Consider the following 25,363-nt stretch of genomic DNA (forward strand, 5'->3'; position numbering starts at 1 on the left):
TCCTCCATCAACAAACGATCATTCCCCAAATACTCCGGGCAAAAACGAGCCTTCGCCATAAAGGTCGTCTTGAGAGTATTCAAATCCATAGAACCCTGTTGCAAATTTCGCAACTCAATACGCAATTCCGACAAGTCGGCCGAAGTCCGGAACTCCTCGAAGAATTCCTTCCTAAACTCGTCCCACGATAACGCCATAAACGCTTCACCGCCGACAAGATCAATCTTACCATCCAACCAATCCTTCGTCCTACCCCGCAACAAACTAGTAGCGAGTCTCGTCTTTTTCTCGGGAGGGCATTCAATAGTACGAAAACACCCTTCCACATTCGAAATCCATGTGGTGCTAACCAAAGGATCCAGTTTCCTGTCATACATCGGAGGTTTAGTTCTCATGAAGCTCTTAAGACAATGCTCCATTTCACCACTATTTCGAAATTCGGAATACCTCCTATCCATTTCTTCTCGAAATGCACTCATTTGCTCCGCAACGGCGGCCGCAACTCTAGAGTTAAACTCCTCTTCATTCGTCTCGATCTTGTTCCGCGTCGTCATTCTAAAGAATGCAAAACAATTAGTCTACGAACGTATAAAACCATACGCACAACACCACCCTATCTTGCTCGACACTCGTGGTACATCACTTGTTAAACACGATTTGCACCCGTAATAAGGTTTGCAAGTCCTTATTACGCACACAAATCGTATCCCCTCATTAGTACAACGACCATCTTGCTAGATGATATTCGCAACGCAACATAAACACAAACGTAACACAATCGTATATTAATAATATCCACGTATTAATATACATGTTAGTCCACCTATTAATTAAGGCACTAACCAAATTCCCATTCCGACCCGTAATCCTACAAGTCCCGCAACAAATAAGCACACACAAAAGTCTAAGTCTAGGCACCTATCTCAAGTCACCTAAATCCCTTAGACCATGCTCTGATACCACTTGTAACAACCCAACCCGTTATCCGACCAAAAACGTGTCAAAAAAAAAAAATTCCTGGAGCAGCACATCTGGACGGCGTCCAGCTATCTGGACGGCGTCCAGTTCTGAAGACTGGGATGGCGCCCAGCCATCTGGGGCGGCGTCCAGAACAACTGCAAAATTCTGTTCAGCTTTACATTTACACGCGGGCGGAAAACCCGCTTCCCGACACTTTTAAACCAAAACGCTTTCGCAACATGTTATAATAATTAAAACTAAGAGTTTTCCATAATAAAAACCTAGTTTTATGACACCGGGCCCACATCGACCATTTTACAACTTTCGTACAAAACTACGAGTTTTCGGCCACATTAATTTTAACATTAAATAAAGACCGAGCATGGGATTGGGGATACGCTACCCAATCCTAATCAAATCCAAAAGCAAGTCTTCTAAAGCAAACTAGCAAGTCCACTAATTCCCGCTTACCCGATCCTCCGCATCCTTGCAAATCTATAAAAAGTCAACAACGAGAGGGTAAGCTAATGCTTAGTGAATGATAATATACTACATACATATATATGCATAAAATGGATACGCCACACAAATAAACAAATACCGCATACCGGAGCATCCAAGCATAAAGCAAGCTAGTCTAAGCATACCGTACAAACACTAAGCAACGAGCTAACAAAGCCAACAAATAAGGTAAGTTCACCCACGACGATGTGAACAACGCCAAGATGCTACACCCGGAGGGTTAGCTACATCAAGATAATACAACAATATATATATAACAATATATAAAAATAACCCAGGGTTAACTCCTTAACCCAAATACCGAGAACCGAATACCACAATGAAGAATTGCCGAACTACACGAGCCTTAGTAAATCCGCATACACACGAGACTACTATCTTCAATAACACGACATCGAGGTTGGCCGAACTATACGAGCCATAGTAATTCGAAACCACACGAGATTACTACCTTAATAAGATGACCGAACTACACGAGTCACCATGAATCCAAACTACACGAGATTCATTTCCGATAAGATGACCGAACTACACGCGTCATCGTGAATCCGAACTACACGAGATTCACTTCTCCAATACCAAAACCCACGATCACGGGATTGTAAAAATCCACCACTTCGGGGTTATCCACATCACGACAATATCAACCCTTCGCCATTGGGGTTATAACATCCAAATCATAACCACGTGTAATAACGTACACACAAACGTGTACCTCACCAAGGGTGGTCAACCAAAATGCACAACCGTGCTAATTGGACTCATACAAAGGTCCATCAAATCCACCTATATGTGAAGTGAGCTCTATAGCTGAGAATCACTTCACCCGACCCGCACCCATCTTACACATACATATGTACATAGGATATTAACACTCACCTAGTCGCCTTGATGAATGCTTCCAAGTAATCCGCAACGCACCAAATGGAAAGTACCTATTCCATTATCACAAACACAACAACACAATTAGGGTTGACTTACAAACCAACCCAATTGACACCTAGTGCAAATTCGACCCATTTGCACTTCCAAGCACGAAACGCGCCCAAACTAACCAATATCCACTAACACGAGTGAAAATGGTCCTAACACACCGATTAAGCCCGAACACAAGTGTTAAACACGTGTCATACCCATTTTGACACCAAAACCCTAATTTGACCCATTTCAAAATTAGGCAACCAAACACACCCAAAAGTGTTCCAACACTTCCATAATCACTAAACCTAGTGATTAAACTCACCATCAAACCCTAAACAAGGCCATATCATCAACCGACCCAAAACCCGCCAAGTGACAAGAATAACTAGTCACCATAAACCCATTTCATCACCTAAAAGGGTTTCACAACAAACTAACTCAAAACCCTAACTTGAATATCAAATTTAACAAATGAAATTCGGAATTTGAGCTTACCAATACCACCACAACGTAGCTAGGAGCGAAATGAACAACTTTAGAACCCGAGCTTTTGCGAGGAATCGACTCCTTCCTCTCCAAATCCACCTTTCTCTCTAAACTTCTCTTCTCTCTCTAGATAAGGTTGAGAGTGTTTTTGGTTGGTGAGAAATGATCCAAAGTGATCAATGAATCAGCATTGAAGGCTCCAAACCGGCACCCAAGTGAAATTACCATTTTGCCCCTTTTTAAACTAATTAAAATAGCTGGCCCGCCAGTTATGTTGGACGGCGTCCCAAACCCTGGACGGCGTCTCACCTTTCATTGCTTGACGGCGTCCCATTTGCCTGAAACATAAATCAGGGTCTTACACATATACAATGTTTTGACATATCATATCGACGTCATCTATATATATTATTTGGAATAACCATGGACACTCTATATGCGGTAATGCTCGAGTTAGCTATATAGGGTTGAGGTTGATTTCAAAATAATATATATACTTTGAATTGTGATCGAGTCTGAGACTTGTATACACTAGGTCGTGGATTGATTAGATAAAATATATTTATTTATGTACTACTAACTGTGGACTACTAATTGTGAACTACTAACGATGGACTGCTAACTTAACAACTTTAAACGTCAACACGTAATAAAAATATTGTGAATATATTTCGATCATACTTTGATATATATATATATATATATATATATATATATATATATATATATATATATATATATATATATATATATATATATATATATATATATATATATATATATTTTTGTTATACGTTCGTGAATCGACCCGTGGCCAAGTCTTATTTTCCGACGAAGTGAAAATACGTGAAAGTGGGTTATAGTCCCACTTTTAATATCTAATATTTTTGGGATGAGAATACATGCAGTTTTATAAATGTTTTATAAATGGAAATATGAAATCTTGTGGTCTATTATTACGATATGATAAATATATAGGTTAAACCTATAACTCACCAATATTTTTGTTGACGTTTAAAGCATGTTTATTCACAGGTGATTATTAAGAGCTTCCGCTATTGCATGCTAAATTAAGGACAAGATTTGGAGTCAACATGCTTGTATGTTAATGTTTAAAGAAAAACTGCATTCGGAAAATAAATTGTTGTAATATATTCTTGTAACCCATTATGTAATGGTCATGTGTAAACGTTGTACTTTAGATTACCATTATTTGGTAATCTACGCTATGTCTTTTAAACCTTTATCGATAAAGTAAAGGTTATGGTTTGTTTTAAAAATTGAATGCAGTCTTTGAAAAACGTCACATATAGAGGTCAAAACCTCGCAAAGAAACCAATTAATATGAAACGTTTATAATCCATATGAATGGGACATTTCAGTTGGTATCCGAGCGTTGGTCTTAGAGAACCAGAAATTTGCATTAGTGTGTCTAACCGAGTTTGTTAGGATGCATTAGTGAGTCTGGACTTCGACCGTGTTAACTTTAAAAACGATTGCTTAACACTTTTGTTGGAAACTATATATTTTTACATGTAAATATTATGTGCTATATTAATCTCTTAATGTGTTTGATATTGTGTGATAGATGTCTACCTCTAGTACAAATCCCATCGACTCACCTAATAATAATGAAGAGTCAAATGTATTTTGGGAAGATTCACAAATTCCGGAAGAAGAAGAGGAACCGGAAGAAGAGGAACCAGAAGAAGAAGAAGAAGAAGTTTCGGAGGAGGAAATAATAAAAATCACAGAAAAACCGTTAAATAAAAGAAAATCTTCAACCAATGGACCAAAACTAAAAATGGTTTGTGGTGTTTCCACTGAGGAAGAAAAATATTTGTAAGATTACCAATTTTTTGATGAATCGGATCCCGATGAGGATTCCGATGATGTTATAGAAATTACCCAGGCTCAATTTAATAAAGCAAAAGAAAACAATAAGGGAAAAGCCATCAAAATAGAGAAACCTGATCCTAACCCCGATGAACTCTATGTTAACATGAAATACCCTGATGGGGTGTACCGTAAACACTCGTATTTCTTAAATTTTAACTATAACCCGGGAACATCTAAGCCACCAGGTTTTTCCAGACCATTTGTGAAAAGGACGGCTCGTATTAGAGGAGCACCATGTATTCCTAGGATATTTGCAAAACAAACCGAGTCTGAGGAAGAAGAAACAAGTGATTCGGAATAAAGAGTTGTAATCATACTGTGTAATATATGTATGATAACGTGCTTGTACTTTTATTCTACATGTAAAATAGCTGTATGGTATGATTGTAAAATATTGTATCAAAAGTTAAAGCGTGAAGTGTTAATGAATTAAGTTTTTCATGATAGAATATTATTTTGATAGTAGTAGTTAATTTTTACGCTAGCTATTAAGTATGAACTTTAACGGGTAGGTACTACCCGAACTAAAATTATAAAATGCTAATATGAAGAAAAGGCTTTTATAAATAAGTTTATATTATGCTACGAAATACTATTGACTACTCCTAATATTCTATATGATTAACTTAACTATTTTGGCTATTTTTGAAGGAAATGGCACCGACTACTCGACAGAACTTGAATATAAGCGAAGAAGATTTCCGTGCATTCCTTGTTGCAAACATAGCCGCAGTACAAGCTGCAATGCAAAACAACAACAATAACTCAGGGTCTAGCAGTGGAGTTAACTCCACAGGAAACCGTGTAAGATGCTCCTACAAGGGTTTCACTGCCTGTAAACCTCTGAAATTCGATGGAACTGAAGGACCAGTCAGACTGAAACGATGGACCGAGAAGGTCAAATCTGTATTTGCTATAAGCAAATGTGCTGAAGAAGACAAGGTAAAGTACGCCACGCATACATTCACAGGTACTGCGTTAAGCTGGTGGAACACCTATCTCGAACAGGTGGGGCAAGATGCTGCTTACGCACTACCGTGGTCAACATTTAAACACTTGATGAATGACCAGTACCGTCCCAGAAATGAAGTCAATAAGCTCAAAACAGAGCTTAGAGAGTTACGAGCGCAAGGATTCGATATTACCACATACGAACGACGATTCACAGAGTTGTGTTTATTGTGTCCAAGAGTATTCAAAGATGAAGAAGAGCATATAGATGCGTTTGTAAAAAGGGTTATCAGAGAGGATTCAGGAGGATGTGAGTTTAAGCTCGCCCACCTCAATGCAAAAGGCAAGTTGAATGGCCCACAAACTCATAAATCAGATTGAGGGAAGAATTAAAGAGCAGGCGGCTGAAGAGGCCAACATGAAACAAGTCAAGAGAAAGTGGGAAGAAAACAGTGACAAGAGTCACCAATACAACAAAAACAATCACAATCACAATCACAATTGCAATAACTATCACAACAACCGCAACATCAATCACAACAACAACAACAAATGCAATACCAACAATAATTACAAAAAACGTCCCAACAACAACTACAACAATCGTCCCAACAACAATAACAACCACAACAATTCCAATAACAACCATTTCAATAACAGCAATGCCAGCAAAAATCAGAAAATTCCGTGTCAAAGGTGTGAAGGGTATCATCCGACTACTTATAGTTCAGCATCATGTACCAAATGTAATAGAAAGGGTCATGGTGCGACGAAGTGTGAAGCTTACGGACCAGTGGTTAAAGGAACAAATAATGCCCATATTACTTGTTTCGGATGCGGGAAGAAGGGCCACTACAAACTATGTGCCCAAATCAGGAAAATAATAATGGGCAAAACCGTGAAAGGGTCTTCAACATTAATACGGTAGAAGCGCAGGAAGACCCGGAGCTTGTTACGGGTACGTTTCTTATGGACGATAAACCTACTTATGTTTTATTTGATTTGGGTGCGGATAGAAGCTATATGAGTAGAGATTTTTGTGCTAAATTAAGTGGTCCATTGACGCCTTTGAAAAATAATTTTTTACTCGAATTAGCAAACGGTAAATTAATTACAGCAGATAAAATATGTCAGAATCGAGAAATTAAACTAGTTGGCGAAGCGTTTAAGATTAATTTGATACCAGTAGAATTGGGGAGTTTTGATGTAATAATCGGCATGGATTAGATGGTCGACGTGAAAGCAGAGATCGTTTGTTACAAAAATGCGATACGCATTATGCGCGAGAAGAGAAAACCCTTAATAGTGTACGGAGAAAAGGGTAACGCGAAGTTAAATCTTATTAGTAATTTGAAGGCGCAAAAGCTAATAAGAAAAGGTTGCTATGTTGTTCTAGTACATGTTGAGAAAGTACAAACCGAAGAGAAGAACGTCAATGATGTTCCCGTCGCAAAAGAATTTCCCGATGTATTTCCGAAAGAATTACCGGGACTACCTCCACACCGACTCATTGAATTTCAAATAGACATTGTACCAGGAGCTGCACCAATAGCTCGTGCTCCATACAGACTAGCACCCAGTGAAATGAAGGAACTACAAAGCCAATTACAAGAACTTTTGGAGCGTGGTTTCATTCGACCAAGTACATCACCGTGGGGAGCTCCTGTTTTGTTTGTTAAAAAGAAAGATGGTACATTCAGATTGTGTATCGATTATCGAGAGTTGAACAAGCTTACCATTAAGAACCATTATCCACTACCGAGAATCAACGACTTATTTGATCAACTAAAGGTTCGTCTGTTTATTCGAAGATTGATTTACATTCAGCTTATCATCAAATGCGGGTGAAGGAGGATGATATTCCAAAGACTGCTTTTAGGACGCGTTACGGTCATTACGAATTTATGGTTATGCCGTTTGGTTTGACTAACGCACCAGCTGTGTTCATGGACCTCATGAACCGAGTTTGTGGACCATACCTTGACAAGTTTGTCATTGTTTTCATCGATGACATACTTATTTACTCAAAGAATGATCAAGAGCACGGTGAACATTTGAGAAAAGTGCTAGAATTGTTAAGGAATGAAAAATTGTACGCTAAATTTTCAAAGTGTGCATTTTGGTTGAAAGAAGTTCAATTCCTCGGTCAAGTAGTAAACAAAGAAGGTATTCAGGTTGATCCGACAAAGATTGAAACCGTTGAAAATTGAGAAACCCCGAAAACTACGTCAATTTTTAGGATTCGCTGGTTACTACAGAAGATTCATCCAAGATTTTTCCAAAATAGCAAAACCCTTGACTGCATTAACGCATAAAGGGAAAAAATTTGAATGGAAGGATGAACAAGAGAAAGCGTTTCAATTGTTGAAGAAAAAGTTAACTACGACACCTATATTGTCATTGCCTAAAGGGAATGATGATTTTGTGATATATTGTGACGCCTCAAAGCAAGGCCTCGGTTGTGTATTAATGCAACGAACGAAGGTAATTGTTTATGCGTCAAGACAATTGAAGATTCATGAGCAAAATTATACGACTCACGATTTGGAATTGGGCGCTGTTGTTTTTGCATTAAAGACATGGAGGCACTACTTATATGGGGTCAAAAGTATTATATATACCGACCACAAAAGTCTCCAACATATATTTGACCCGAAACAACTGAACATGAGGTAGCGTAGGTGGATTGAGTTGTTGAATGATTACGATATTGAGATTCGTTACCACCCGGGGAAGGCGAATGTGGTAGCCGACGCTTTGAGTAGAAAGGACAGAGAACCTATGCGGGTAAAAGCTATGAATATAATTATTCGTACTAATCTTACTACTCAAATAAAGGAGGCGCAACAGGGAGTTTTAAAAGAGGGAAATTTGAAGAATGAAATACCCAAAGGATCGGAGAAACATCTTAATGTTCGGGAAGACGGAACCCGGTATAGGGCTGAAAGAATTTGGGTACCAAAGTTTGGAGATGTGAGAGAAATGGTACTTAGGGAAGCACATAAAACCTGATACTCAATACATCCCGGAGTAAAAAGATCTCAAGAAATATTTTTGGTGGCCGGATATGAAAACCGATATTGCTAAATACGTAGGAGAATGTGTGATGTGTTCTAAGGTAAAAGCTGAACATCAGAAACCATCAGGTCTACTTCAACAACTTGAAATCCCGGAATGGAAATGGGAAAACATTACCATGGATTTCATTACTAAATTGCCAAGGACTGCAAGTGGTTATGATACTATTTGGGTAATAGTCGATCGTCTCACCAAATCATCACACTTTCTACCAATGCGAGAAGATGATAAAATTAAAAAGTTAGCATGAATATACTTGAAGGAAGTCATTTCCTGAAACGGAATACCAATCTCTATTATCTCTGATAGGGATGGTAGATTTATTTCAAGATTTTGGCAGACGTTATAACAAGCATTGGGAACTCGTCTAGACATGAGTACTACCTATCATCCACAAACTGATGGACATAGTGAAAGGACGATACAGACCCTTGAAGACATGCTACGAGCATGTGTTATTGATTTTGGAAACAGTTGGGATCGACATCTACCGTTAGCAGAATTTTCCTACAACAACAGTTACCACTCGAGTATTGAGATGGCACCGTTTGAGGCACTTTATGGCAGAAAGTGCAGGTCTCCAATTTGTTGGAGCAAAGTGGGGGATAGACAAATTACGGGTCCGGAGATTATCCAAGAAACTACTGAGAAAATTATTCAAATTCAACAACGGTTGAAAACTGCCTAGAGTCGACAAAAGAGCTACGCTGACAGTAAAAGAAAAGATATAGAATTTAAAATTGGCGACATGGTCATGCTTAAAGTATCACCTTGGAAAGGTGTTATTCGTTTTGGAAAACGGGGAAAACTAAACCCGAGATACATTGGGCCATTCAAGATTATTGATCGTGTCGGACCGGTAGCTTATCAACTTGAATTACCGCAACAATTAGCTAGCGTACATAATACCTTTCACGTCTCGAATCTGAAGAAATGCTTAGCTAAAGAAGATCTCACTATTCCTTTAGATGAAATTAAAATCAAGGAAAAACTACAATTCGTTGAAGAACCCGTCGAGATAATGGATCGTGAGGTTAAAGGACTTAAGCAAAACAAAATACCAATCGTTAAGGTTCGATGGAATGCTTGTAGAGGACCTGAGTTCACCTGGGAGTGTGAAGATCAGATGAAGAAGAAATGCCTGCACTTATTTCCAGATGATACGTCAACACCTCCAACCGCTTAAAATTTCGGGACAAAATTTATTTAACGGGTAAGTACTGTATTGACCCGAACTTTTCAATGATTATATATATTATATGAGATTAATATTTACATAAATAAATGTTTTTAACATGTTAAGCAATCAAACTTATTAAGACTTGATTAATTGAAACGGATTTTGTATTAACGTTTAACCACCCAGTTTGTCCGATGATTCACGAACATTATAACTTGTATATGACATGATGATATATTTATGGATATATAGATATGTTTAACATGATGAAATGATAATTAAGTATCTCATTATGTATATTAACAACAAACTATATACATAAAACAAGACTACTAACTTAAGGAATTCAAAACGATATTTATACGTAACGATTATCATAGTAATAACGTCTTAATCTTTATATATCATATTAAGATATATTAGTACATCATGTTATCTTGATAATGTAAAAATTTAACATCTCATTAGATATAATAACAATGGGATTCATTACATTTAACGAAATCGTTAACTTAAAAGTTCCGAAACAACATGTACATGTAACGACTAACGATGACTTAACGACTCAGTTTAAATGCTTATACATGTAGTGTATTAATATGTATTAGTACACTTTTGAAATACTTCATGACACATATCAAAGTACTTCTACTTAACAAAAATTCTTACAATTACATTCTCATTCATTTTCATCAACAATTCTACTCGTATGCAACCGTATTCGTACTCGTACAATACCCAGCTCCTAGATGTACATACTATTGGTATATACACTTCAATGATCAGCTCTTAGCAGTCTTAATGAGTCACCTAAATATGTGGGAACTATCATTTTTCAACTAGCATGAAATATCTAACAAAAATACAAACTTATGGAGCCTTTATCTTGACTCCAAAATCACGAATTCATGCACTCACACAAACACTTTCATTTTCCAACTTTTATGCATCAAACACAAATCTCTCAAGTTCTCTCTTCATGTTCTAAGTGTTCTTCATCATCTTCATCAAAATATACATCAATCTAGCTCATAAATCCATACATAAAACAACCTACAAAACAACTACTCAAGAAAACTACAAGAACACTTTCAAGTTTACAAGTCTATTTCCAAGCTTTCTAATCCATTCCAAGTCATCATCTAAGATCAAGAAACCTTTGTTATTTACAGTAGGTTATCTTTCTTATTTAAGGTAATATTCATATTCAAGCTTTGATTCAAATTCTATAACTATAACTATCTTAATTCGAGTAGTAATCTTACTTGAACTTATTTTTGTATCATGATTCTACTTCAAGAACTTCCAAGCCATCAAAGATCCTTTGAAGCTCAAGTTATTTTCTAATCATTTCCAGTAGGTTTACCTACTATACTTGATGTAGTAATGGTGTTCATAACATCATTCGATTCATATATATAAAACTATCTTATTCGAAGATTATAACTTGTAATCACTAGGATATAGTTTAGTTAATTCTAAACTTGTTCGTAAACAAAGTTAATCCTTATAACTTAACTTTTAAAATCAACTAAACACATTTCTATATCTATATGTTATGCTAACTTAATGATTTAAAACCTGGAAACAGGAAGAACACCGTAAAACCGGACATACGCCGTTGTAGTAAAACCGAGGGCTGTTTTGGTTTGGATAATTAAAAACTATGATAAACTTTGATTTAAAAGTTGTTTTTCTGGGAAAATGATATTTCTTATGAACATGAAACTATATCCAAAAATCATGGTTAAACTCAAAGTGGAAGTATGTTTTTTCAAAATGGTCATCAAGATGTCGTTCTTTCGACGGAAATGACTACCTCTTTCAAAAATGACTTGTAACCTGTATTTCCGACTATAAACTTATACTTTTTATGTTTAGTTTCAAAAATTTCAATTCATTATGAAACCATAGCAATTTGATTCACTCAAAACGGATTTATAACGAAGAAATTATGGGTAAAACAAAATTGGTTAGATTTATTAGTTTAGCTACGAAAATTAAATCTATACTAACCATAACTTAACTAACTTATATTGTATGATACATGTAGTCTAATATAAATTATGTAATCTTGATAGACCATAGACACGTATACAATGTTTTGACATATCATATCGACGTCATATATATATATTATTTGGAATAACCATGGACACTCTATTTGCGGTAATGCTCGAGTTAGCTATACAGGGTTGAGGTTGATTCTAAAATAATATATATACTTTGAGTTGTGATCAAGTCTGAGACTTGTATACACTGGGTCGTAGATTGATTCGAGAAAATATATTTATTTATGTACTACTAACTGTGGACTACTAATTCTGGACTACTAACGATGGACTGCTAACTTAACAACTTAAAACGTCAACACGTAATAAAAATGTTGTGAATATATTTCAATCATACTTTGATATATATATATATATGTATATATTTATTATAGGTTCATGAATCGATCCATGGCCAAGTCTTATTTTCCGACGAAGTGAAAATACGTGAAAGTGAGTTATAATCCCACTTTTAATATCTAATATTTTTGGAATGAGAATACATGCAGTTTTATAAATATTTTACAAAATAGACACAAGTAATCGAAACTACATTCTATGTTGGATTATCGAACAGAATATGCCCCTTTTTAGCTTGGTAGCCTAAGAATTAGGGAAATGGCCCCTAATTGATGCGAATCCTAAATATAGATCTATTTGGCCCAACAAGCCTTATTCGAGTTACGGATGCTTTAGTACTTCGATTTATCATATCCGATGAGAATCCCAGAATGATGGAGATATTCTATATGCATCCTGTTAAGGTCGGTTACCAGGTGTTCAACATATGAATGATTTTTATGCAGATTGCTATATGCATGCATGATGTTTATGAGAAATGGAAATATGAAATCTTGTCGTCTATTATTACGATTTGATAAATATATAGGTTAAACCTATAACTCACCAACATTTTTGTTGACGTTTAAAGAATGTTTATTCTCAGGTGATTATTAAGAGCTTCCGCTGTTGCATGCTAAATTAAGGACAAGATTTGGAGTCAGCATGCTTGTATATTAATGTTTAAAGAAAAACTACATTCAGAAAATAAATTATTGTAATATATTATTGTAACCCATTATGTAATGGTCCTGTGTAAACGTTGTACTTTAGATTACCATTATTTGGTAATCTACGCTATGTCTTTTAAACCTTTATCGATAAAGTAAAGGTTATGGTTTGTTTTAAAAATCAAATGCAGTCTTTGAAAAACGTTTCATATAGAGGTCAAAACCTCGCAACGAAACCAATTAATATGAAACGTTTATAATTCATATGAACGGGATATTTCATAAATTAAGTCTTAAGTATCATCATCATCGTACGTAAAAAGTAAAGTAAGTTTTCAATAAAGAATAGAGATCGAAACAAAGGCTGACTTCGTTCAGCTGCTACGACCTCTATACAAACTGAAATGACGTGCGGTCAGTGTCCAAGGCTCCGTATGTGAGTCCTTCTACCACTATCCAACTTGTAGATCCTAATTCGATGTCGTTTAACCATAGCGATGGTTCAAGCGTGAGTAGGTCAGAATTTTCAACACGTCGTTACAAGGGCGTAGTGACTTTCGGGAGGCTATAAATCCTAAACCGTATATTGGATTTAGGCGAGTCTTAAACGAAAAGTCATTTAATTGAATAGAACTATCTGGAAATCAACTTTTCCAGAAGCCCAGGAGTCTGATCAGACCCTAAAAAAAAGAAAATAAGTGCTCCGGTGGGTTTCTTGGTGTTTGATGCTCATCACGGTTCTCATCCTTGATGCGTATAAGCCTCAAGTGTACAACTCTTGGTGTTTTAGCATCACTTTAACCAAGGTTTAACCATCAACACACAAATTCAAGACTAAGAAACAAAATACAACTCATCTAAGAGTTTGAGCAAGATGATGAACCAAAATTACATCAAATTCTTAGTTTGACACAAGTACAAGTTCTATTAAGCTATAAACTTTGAATCAAATTAAATAAGCAAGACCTTAAGCTATAGAACTTAGATCTTAGCTAAATATGAAAGACCTTAGACTAGAAAGTCTAGATCTTATGTTCTTGGTGAAACCCTAAGTTATAGACTTAGACTTTCAACTTTTACAACACCCTAAGTTATGAAACTTAGATTTTGTAAAGAAAAATGAATGTAAGCTTATGAGCTTTTGTTTAAATAAAGTAGAATACCATAAGTTACATAACTTAGATCAAACACGATAACAAAACCCTAAGCTAAAAAGCTTGGATTTCTTTACAACATTTATGAGACTTCAAGCTAGTAAGCTTGTATCTTTTATTTAATGAAAACACAAATTACAAACTTAAAGTTCAACAAATTAAAGAACATCATAAGTTCATGAACTTGATCTTCCAACCAACTTTTTGTAGAAACCTCAAGCTAGAAAGCTTGGATTTCTAATTTTCTTGAAGATCTTTAAAGTAAAGATTTAGATCTACAAGTTACATGAAGATCATAAACATAGGTTTTGATCTTATAACACAATTAAAGAGATCTTAAGTTATAAAACTTAGATCTAACAAAATAATGAAGATTCAAAGCTAAAAAGCTTGAATCCTTCATGTTCTTGAAGGCTTTTCAAAACAAAGTTTGAATCTACAAAATTTATGAAGATTCAAGTTACAAAACTTGAATCTTTGATCCTAATGATGATGATTTACGAATTAGAGAAAGAAAAAGAAGAAGAAACATTCAAGAAACTTACACTTTTTATCAAGTATTTTAGAGAGAAAAGTTAGAGAGAAAACTAGGGAGAAAACTTAGAAAGAAAATGTGTGTGTGTTTTGAGAGAACAAAGTGAGGTTTAAAAAAAATGGAATGGTGGTGGGGGTGTTCAAATGCCGACGGTTTAGGGGGGTTTGGGGGGGAGACCATTTGCTTTGCATGGGTGGTAGTACATGGTTGTGAAGATCGCTCCAAATCCATATGGACGAACACGTCATTCATCGATTTCATTGCGAGGTATTTGACCTCTATATGATACGTTTGGTAAACATTGCATTCTTTTGAAAAGGCACACCATAAATGAATATTTAAATCAAAGGTTTTCGACATCTGATGATTTCTACATATAGACAATCACCGTAAATAATAGTTTACAATAGTACTTCCGTTGACAATGCAGTCAAAATAAGATAGATGGTGATGATTTGTGAATGCAACGTTTTCTCGAATAAAGCATGTATGACTCCATGCACATATCTTGTATAACATATAAGCAAACAGTGGAAGACTTCTAGGGAACCTGAGAATAAACATGCTAACAAGTGTCAACACAAAGGTTGGTGAGTTCATAGTTTTAATGTTGCGCATAATCTGTATATGAAGGTGGATCACAAGATTTCAGTTGTTTCATCCAAAAATGTTTATCAAAATGTTCTACGAAATTGAGCACCCTGGTAACTAAACTTAACGAATATATAATTTATACCCTTTGTATAATCATCTTAATAATACACGCAAACCAACGTGTACGCTTCTCAAATAGCATACGTCCGTTAAAAGGCTAGTGCTCTAGCTCGGACGGGGATATCAAGCCCTATGGATCCATATACTACTACTCGCGCCCACCAGTTCTTATAACCGGCAGTTACTAGTTACCAAAGCTAAGGGATTTTCGGTTCAAACTCAGTGTAGAATTTAGTATGTAATTGTATCCATTGCGTTTAAAATAAAGTGCATGTATTCTCAGCCCAAAAATATAGATTGCAAAAGCAATTAAAAAGGGAGCAAATGAAACTCACCTTAGCAGCACATAAAGTTGTTCACCGAAATGTGACCGAAACTCGGAATACTCAAATAACCGTAGATCTTAACCTAGAGAACATATGTTGGTCAATAAATGTTTAACAAGCTAGGTCTGGTCATAGTGTATCACAATCCTAATGCTCAAGATCGACATACAAAAGTTATCCAAAGTCGTTTCAAAAGGTCAATTTTGACAATAGTTTAACAAAACGAGACGTACCTTATATAAGGATTCATTTACTCGGTTGGTAATATTCAAAAATCCAATTTATCAATCTTACAAACAAGTTGTTTAAATATTAATTTACAGTTTCAAACATAATTTCAATTAACGTCAACCATAATTCAGTTGACCATATCTTTTAATCCGTTCATCAAAATCACGCGATTTCTAAATGAAAAGTTAATAATTTTTCGCCAGCTTTCCAAAAACATGCATATCATATACTTTATATCAGTAGCATATGTATCAAATTCGTGATTCATCATAAACTATCTAACGAAAAAATTAAGGCATACAAGCATGCATAACATAAATACTCGAGCACTAGTCAGGGATACACTATTAATATATAAAAGTTAAGATATGAATGCTCACGTATCAATATTGAGATTCAATATTGCAGGAAAGTACGTAGACACAACGGATATGATAAACGCTAGGTTGACCTCACGAGCTATATCTCTGAACTATACCCATAACCTCCATAGCTATAACCCATAATTTCCTTAGCTCTATTACTCTCGAAAAATACGTTTGAAATAACTCGCTCGTACCCTTGTCGTAGTATTTTATGTATAATACTAATAATATCACTCCTAATAATACTAATACTAATACTAATAATAATAATAATAATAATAACAATAATAAGATTAATAATAATAATAATAATAATAATAATAATAATAATAATAATATTAATATTAATCTTAATAATAATAATAATAATAATAATAATAATAATAATAATAATAATAATAATAATAATAATAATAATAATAATAATAATAATAATAATAATAATAATAATAATAATAATATAGATAAGTAAATGATTACGGAGTATATGAAAATGAATGAGACCGGAGCAGAATTCGATCAATTTATAGAACCTGGCCTCACCAACCCTGCCATGCGATCGCATGGCTTGAAGGGGTAAATCCCATGCGATCGCATGGGTGCCCATGACAGCTCACATGTTTTTGTTTCATAGCTTGTCGACATATTATTAAATTATATATAATATATTTAATTTATATAATTAATTATATATTATATTATATTCACGTGCATAGTTGACTTGTAATTTTTGGTCCGATGACTCGTACGTTGTCACTCGACTTATGTCCCGGTTCTGGTTTCTCGAATGCATTTTCGTACGCTTAGAAAACTAGTACTTTTCGTTACGCGACGTGTACCTTTATCAAAAATTAAACTTAATTATTGATAAACTATGTCACTCAAAGTGTACCTTTAATCAATTAAGTGTTTTGGTTATTTTCTTCTATAAATCATCGTCTCGTAGTATATACATATACATATATACATTTTTTATTTTGAAATAGTGTTTACTGTAGCAAGTTACCGTAGCAAAGTTTTTTTACTGTAGCAAATAGTGATTTTCAAAAACACTGTAGCTTTTCGGGTACTGTAGCAATTCGAAAATACTGTAGCAAATTAGTGTTTTACTGGTTCATCTTAAACGCTTTAGTTAACTTATCTACATATCAATCGAATCATTAAACTAATGTTACTATCGTTTACTAAATAACTTGAAATTATATATATGTATATATCTTTATTTAATATACGTAAATCAGTTTTTAAATACACATTGCAAGTTATTTATGAATAATTTTAATAATTAATATTCCAAATTATTGTATATATATATATATATATATATATATATATATATATATATATATATATATATATATATATATATATATTTACAAATAGATGTTCGTGAATCGTCGGTCAATAGTCAAAAGTTAACTGAATATATAACATTAGTTCAAAAATTTTGAGAATCAATATTACAGACTTTGCTTATCGTGTCAGAAACATTAAATCATTTAAAGATAAAGTTTAAATTTGGTCAGAAATTTTCGGGTTGTCACAATGGTGGTGTAGTGATGTTGGGTAGCATGGATTAAAAAGTTAAATGGTGTAAGTAGTTGTCCACAAGCATGCTAGTTACTTGTCTTAATATTATATGGGTTTTGTCTCATGTATTAATGGGCTAACTAGTCCATTAATTAGTCCACTAAGTGAGTCCATTACTTGAGTAGGTTGGGCCATGGAAGTCCATTAAGGTAAAAGTCCATTAAGACTAACTAGTAAGCATTAGTAAACACTAAGCGCAATTAAGGAACCAACTAGTCAAGTAATTGTTATTAATAAATAACAATTAGGATTAAGTAGTCATAACGCTTCAATTATGACAAAAGTTTAACGTGTACCAAGTACGTAGCTCGTTTTAAACGATAAGTGACACTAACGGTTATAAATGCATTCGAGGATCAAGTTAAGTAACCAAGTACTTAATAACACGTTGTAAGGCATTACGAAAGTAATTAGCATAAATAATGATCCCAGAATATAAGCTAACTCAGTACGCACAAACACGCAGTTTCGTGAAAGTATAAAATATAATTATAAGTCAAAAAAGTCGGGTCGTTACAAAATGCACCCGAAAAGACAGGTTGGTGATTGCACGCATACATTGCATTTAATGCTAATACAGTATCCGATTATGCATATATACTTAAATAATCTTATGCACTGTCTGGTTATATTTGGAATCCAACTAGGATTTTTTAGCAAAATCATTAAGTATGCTAATTTGGATCAAGGGTGTTGTTATGGTTCATTATGAGTACATTTTCTTTCTAGTTCGACGTCATACACTAATTTTCATTGTATATAACATCGAACTGGGGGGACTTAATGATACGCATATCCGCAAGACTATGTGGATTACACATCCAAAGTCCTAAACCGCACGCAAATTGTCATGTCAGAGATATGACACGGGTATAGCCGCACTATATGCGCCTATACCATCTGATGCGAGTTTCGTATACTTGCATAAGGGTCTAGTATATTCTAGAAAGATGTACGATATAATCAATTCAGATTCTTTTCCTTAAATAACGAAAGTTAGTTGGGAAGAGATTGCATTTAATTAAGGAAGGGATTCTATCAAAACCCTAATTCGCGAGCCTATAAATACATAGCTCATAAACCCTAAAAATATATTCGGTTACTCATACGTAACACTAGCATACATATCTTCATCGTACGAACAAGTTTCATACGATCTTAAACGTAAAGACTTTCAGGTATGTCTTGAACTATAAAACCTTCATGTCTTTAGGCCACACAACCTCGTATGCTAGGTTGTTGGTGGACTCTCAAATCGGCCACCCTGTCGGAATCGAAACGATACCGGTGTGGGTTATCCACGACTAAGTGTCGGAGGTCCGAATGTTGTTAGTCCTTAAACCCCACTATGCACTCAAGCGTAAGTTCACCTTGACCTCGTGAAAATATGCTTGATCAGTGTTTTAGTCCAAGAAGTTAAAAATGAAGTTGTCCTCGGTGTAGTGAAGCCTTGACTTATTAGTCCCGTGTTGCTTTCCATTTTCTAATTGTCCCACTCAAATGATGATAACTCAACATTCAATAAAATTGTTCAAGCCATAAATGCATAATGGCTGCACCCCTTAATCAACTCGCCACTTTCACACTGTACCATTCACAACTTCAAAATCAAAATCTACTTTTATATCTATCAATAAAATAAATGAACCCCCAACCTTTTTTCTTTATATCTCATGCTATATATACTATAGCACGTGGGTCTATTTAATTTCTTATACACTCTTTTTGTATCTAACAATCCAATCAATGAAACAGGAACATGTAATGTTATATACATTTTCAAGGCATTGAATTGCTTAAACAATTTATATCCAAAACCATAACATACCTTAACTTAATATCATTTTAAGGTTTAACTTGCTTCTAAACTCAATGCAGAAATGTACTTTATGGAGGTATATATAGCGAATTCCGTTATGCGTTGAGCCAAAAATGCCTAGCTAGCTTAAAATAACAATCACGTATTTTATATTTTATAATAATTCGTTTGTTGTAACAAAAACACAGAGGCTTTTTCGGGCAGGGCAAGATCGGAAATGGCCAGGGCCCACAAATTTGGAAGGGCCCAAAAATTCATATTCTCAAAGTATTCAATTAAATTATATAAAAAATTGCCAGAGGACAAATATTTGAGAACAGAACACTTTGATACGCATGTCTTGAAAGCTTTTTTCGTATTGACAAATTTTAGTATTATCTATTTGTCTGTATTGAAATTTTTATTTGTATAACAGACCTATATTTAATTTCTCTCAGGGCCTTCCAAATTGTTGTGACAGCCTGCTAAAACCGAGACCTATATTTATTTTCGCTCAGGGCCTTTCAAATTGTTGTGACGGTCTGCTAAAACCGAAAGTAACAGATCAACATAAATAGCGTATAAACCAACCAAAATAAAGACAGAAAGGTTAATTAATAGCCTGTAAGGAATGACTTACAAGATCCACTATAAACCATGGATAAAAAAGGACCAAGTGATAAAACAATAGAAAAGTTTTCCAATTTAAAAAAGTAGATACAAACTGAATAAAACTACAAATCTTGAGTTCATACCTTTTCTAAGAAACAGCAAACTAGATGGCAATTCAATTCATTGTGATCTTTTAGTGTAGTAATAGCTACAGGCTAAAAAGAAGTGGTCCAACTATTCATTTTCTTTGATTGCACAGGCTTTTGCTTTCAAGTTATTTCCTTTCATGGGTGTTTATCTTTGTGTATAGGTGAGACCTAATTTGTTTACTATTTTTGGATAAACCCTATTCCACCATTAGACTTTGCCATCTTTTTCAGATTGTCTGCCCATATTTTCTCATTTTCTCTTTCTCATCCCTTTTCACTCTGCCATATCTCTCTGCAAAAACCAATTCAAACTTACTACTACAACTAACTCTGCACAATTTACAGTTAACCCCACCAAAAAAAAATCAAAACTTTTCAACTGGGTTCCAATCCTTTTGTAATTTGGTGAAAAATTGATTCAAGATTTGGATTCAACAGCTGACATTTTTTGATGACAAGCTAGTACTTATGTCTTTGGTCAATAAATGGTTCTGTAGGCTGTTACTCTGTACTATATATAATAATAATTCACTAAGAAAATACCCTTTTTAAGTTATTTTTGAGTTGTAACAAATATATGTATATGTATACAAATGTAAGCCTGATCATAAAACCAAAGGGTAAACCTAAAAGCAGAGAGGATGTAGTAAATATACAATGATAAAAGTGTCTTTTGAAAAGCACATGCATGGTTGCCTGAGAATACACACACACTGCCATGAGTTCTGAATGAAAACAATCAATCCACATATAACACACTGACATGCTCACATGGTTTAACTAAAAAAAAAAAAAAAAAATCCTTTTCTTGTTCTTTTACCCCCTCATGTGAATATGATAGTAACAAAAGATTATTTATTTATTTATTAGTAAAATATAACAGAAAGAATTGGAATCAGTGTCTTTCATCTTCATCTTCATCTTCATCATCACACATGGAAGTTCCAAGGCATATTATTGTTATTAGTTAATGCAACTACCATTTGTCATCATTTACAATACATTATTAATTAAATGAATCCAAAATCTTCATTTAAATAAATTAAACTGAAATAAAAACAACAGAGAGTATATAAAACTAGATCAGAAGCTGCATAAACCAAACAGTGACTTCATCATTTTCCAACCAATATGCTGGTTTCCAAAATTAATTATACCTTTTTGGTACCATGAGATGAGTGAAATGTGAAAGTAAAGATAAAAAGTTAACCAAATAAGTGGGGTATGATGCAAGCAAATTCACTGTGGCAATCTATCAAACTCCTTCAGATCATTATCAATGCATGCGCATAAAGTACATTGTGCTTACACTATTGACATCATCAGTAGTATATGCTGATCATATCAAATAAGAGTATACCTGGGGATTCTAAGAATTTTGACATTTTCAGCATTGATTTTATAATTAGTTTTAATTAGAAAAATCAAAGCGCCCATGGCCTAATGGATAAGGCGTCTGACTTCTAATCAGGCGATTGTGGGTTCGAGTCCCACTGGGTGTGTTTTATTTTTTATTTATTTATTCATTTGTTCTTTTAATTTAGTATTAGTAATTAGTAATTATTATAAATTATAACAATATAATCATAAAATCAGGCGATTGTGGGTTCGAGTCTCACTGTGTCTGTTTTATTTTTTATTTATTTATTCATTTGTTCTTTTAATTTAGTATTAGTAATTAGTAATTATTATAAATTATAACAATATAATCATAAAATCATAATATTTGCATTATATCACTACTGGGCTTGAAATAGCTCGATGGGCCTTTTAGGTTCAAGGGAATAAGCCCATATTCATTACAGTCAACAAGGTTTGTTAAACTCCTTAATTTGATATTGAAACACTACAAGCACTTCAACTACAATTACCCTTATATACTAAAACGAACCTCTATTTGTGTCTTATATATTAAAAGAAACCTCAATTCGTGTCTTCGGAAAAACCCCCCTAAAACGACATTCTCTTCTCCCCTTAAAAGTTCTCTCCGTTATACTTCCCGTATATCGCCGATAAAAAACCCAATTAGGGTTCATGCCAGGCGACTCTCTTCACCTCCGTCGCTTCTCATCGCTACGTCCCTTTACACTAACCAAGGATTTCCAGTGACATCCAGATGAAGAACAAAATCACTACCGCCATCTTCATCGATTCATTTTAACCCTTCCTTTTTCTTTTAATTTATTCTAAACATTTTGATTCCGACATTAAATTAGTTGTATTGTTGACATTTTGGTATTATTTTTTAGTTGGTTTGCTGATTGAAAGAGATTTGGGTTCATCCCTTTATGGTTGTGCATTTTATTAGGCGTATTTGTGGTTGTCGTATACGAAATAAATACTGTTACAAGCATTTAACCTCAAATCTTTAACTCCGACTGATTTCCTTACGTTGCTTTTGGAGGTAGCGTTATTGTTTAAGTAAGTTTAGTTGCTAAAAAAAGTGGTACCCTCTTATCAATTGCACTGACGGAACTATTTCTGCAAGAAAAATGGCTAAAAGGCATGTGTTGTCTGGCGCTAATTCGTCTCGGTCTTTATCTTTTGTTGAATCGTGTTTGGTGCTTAGTTTGTGGTGTGATTTATGTGTAACTGTGGACGATTTTATAAGAATGAGTCAACAACCAAGTACCACGTGCCACGCACCGAGCACCACGCACCGTTCTTGGTGCGTGATGCTAGTTGTGTGTAACCTTGGACAATGTCGTTCAAATGAATCAACGACCAAGTAACATGCATCACGCACCAAGTGCACCGCATTTAGTACTTGGTGCGTGGTGCGAGGGCATTTTTGAAATTTCTTGATTTTAAAGGGCATATCATTTAAATAGTTACAAAAATGGCATTTCGAATATTTTACTATAACTAATAGTCTATTAATGGGCTTAAAGAAGCCCATAACTGTGAGATAAGTTGACGGCCCACTTTATATTCACCCATGAGGCAAATGTTAGTGATTTTGTTTGATTAAGACGAAGTAAAGTAAATACCTAGTAAATCAATTTTATAGTGTAGCAGGTACCATTGTAAGAATAACATTACATACCTTATGATTGGAGTATTTTTGGATGTATAAAATATACGGCCATGCGTGTGGTACGAGTTTGACTATTAATGCAATTGGAATTCAAGTGTTCAGCTTATTTAAAAACTAGTCCAGATCCGACCCGCGCGATGCGGCAGGGGCTTTTGACCTGCGTATTCATATTTAACGTAGCGTTGTGTATGTACAGAGGGGGAAACGGCCCGTTTGTTAAGACCCGTTTTAGATGTCGGTGTGGTTAGCGTTTTTAAAAAAGTGTCCGTTTCGAACGTAGTTAGTCTCGTTTTGTAGGTAAAATTATTTCAAATTTTCTGGTGGCAGCGGTAAAAAGTAACTCGCGGCGAGTAGAAAAAATAAGGCCGGTTGAAGTGTGTGGGTGATTTTTATGAAGTAAATATTAATTTGACACTTTAAATCCCTGCATAATTGAAGGTTTGAGGAAAGTAATGGGGCTAAACTGGAAAATTCAAATGTGAAATGAGTGTGTGAAGTAACATTGAAATGGATTGGGACGGCACCCAAATTGATGCGTTATAGGATAATAATAATAAAATAATAATAATAATAATAATAATAATAATAATAATAATAATAATAATAATAATAATAATAATATAATATAATATAATATAATATAATATAATATAATATAATATAAAATATAATATAATATAATATAAAATATAATATAATATAATATAATATGATAACATAATATAATAATAAGTAAAGTCTATGTTGTTTGACTATACATCTATGTTTTTTGACTATGTATTTATTTATATTTTTAAAGGTTAAAGGAACGTATATTCAATACAATTTTCTTTTCATTTTTGATGATAACTGATAGAGTACCGTGAAAATTTTTATCAAGTGCATTGTATGTCATCAAAATCATTTCACGATAACCTAGCGATTATGGTTAAGATATTGTTACGAGGTAGTAACATATTTGAGGTGGTCGAGGAAATGGTTAAAAATGGTCACAGAATAAACGGAATAGACCACATATATAAATAAACTACCTGAGTAACCTGAAACAAGCGAACCTTATTTATTATCTCGTATATTAGGTAACATCAGATACATTCACCAATTTTTTAAGATGCTTCGAAATTTATGGACCTTTTTTCATTACTCTAGCTTCAAAGCCGAAATAAAAACTATCGTTCTCGATTTGTTCTACTATTTGATGACAAATGCCATAGTTCGTACTGTTGCGTGATATCCTTGCAAATTTCTCATAATTACGACAAAAAGAAGAAGAAATGGATCTATGGGATGAGGTTTACTCGAACACGAATGTTTGAGTTAATGAGGTGAATCATTCGATTATAGATGCTAATTGGTTAGATGATGTTTTTCCTTCCGAATTGTTAGCTATTTCTAACCGGATTGTTATGACGGCCCATCCGTTCTATGACCAACAAATTGTTAAGGTGCAAGACGCCTTTGATGTTTCAATTGCCAAACAAAGTGAGGGAGCCGAAGTCGAGCTAGATGTAGTAGTTGCGGTGACAGATTGTGCGGAAGAGGTTTCCGGATCGGGTTTGAAATTTGGAAGTTTGAGGTTGATGTTCTTGTAGATTCTCCATTTCACAAACTTGATTCTTGTGTTTTGGTTGATACAATTGTTGAAGTCCCAAATTGGGATGAGGTTGAACCGTGTATTCAACAAATTAACGTGCAACATTATGAGGTGGTACCACCTGTTGAGGTTGTTTCTTCTAATTCTATTGGTGTTCAAAGTGTCAAAAAGTGTACGATGGAACCCTGAGTTGAAAACGA

The 25,363-nt window shown here is 34.4% G+C and overlaps 1 non-coding gene across 1 annotated transcript; it reads left to right on the forward strand.

The window, feature by feature from the left end:
* The first annotated feature begins 21,961 nt into the window (after window positions 1-21,961).
* On the forward strand, window positions 21,962-22,034 carry TRNAR-UCU (transfer RNA arginine (anticodon UCU)). Its single transcript has one exon. It is a non-coding gene; the product is annotated as a tRNA-Arg (tRNA).
* The last annotated feature ends 3,329 nt before the right edge of the window (window positions 22,035-25,363 follow it).

Source organism: Rutidosis leptorrhynchoides, chromosome 8, assembly GCF_046630445.1.
Source record: "Rutidosis leptorrhynchoides isolate AG116_Rl617_1_P2 chromosome 8, CSIRO_AGI_Rlap_v1, whole genome shotgun sequence".
Lineage (NCBI taxonomy): Eukaryota > Viridiplantae > Streptophyta > Magnoliopsida > Asterales > Asteraceae > Rutidosis > Rutidosis leptorrhynchoides.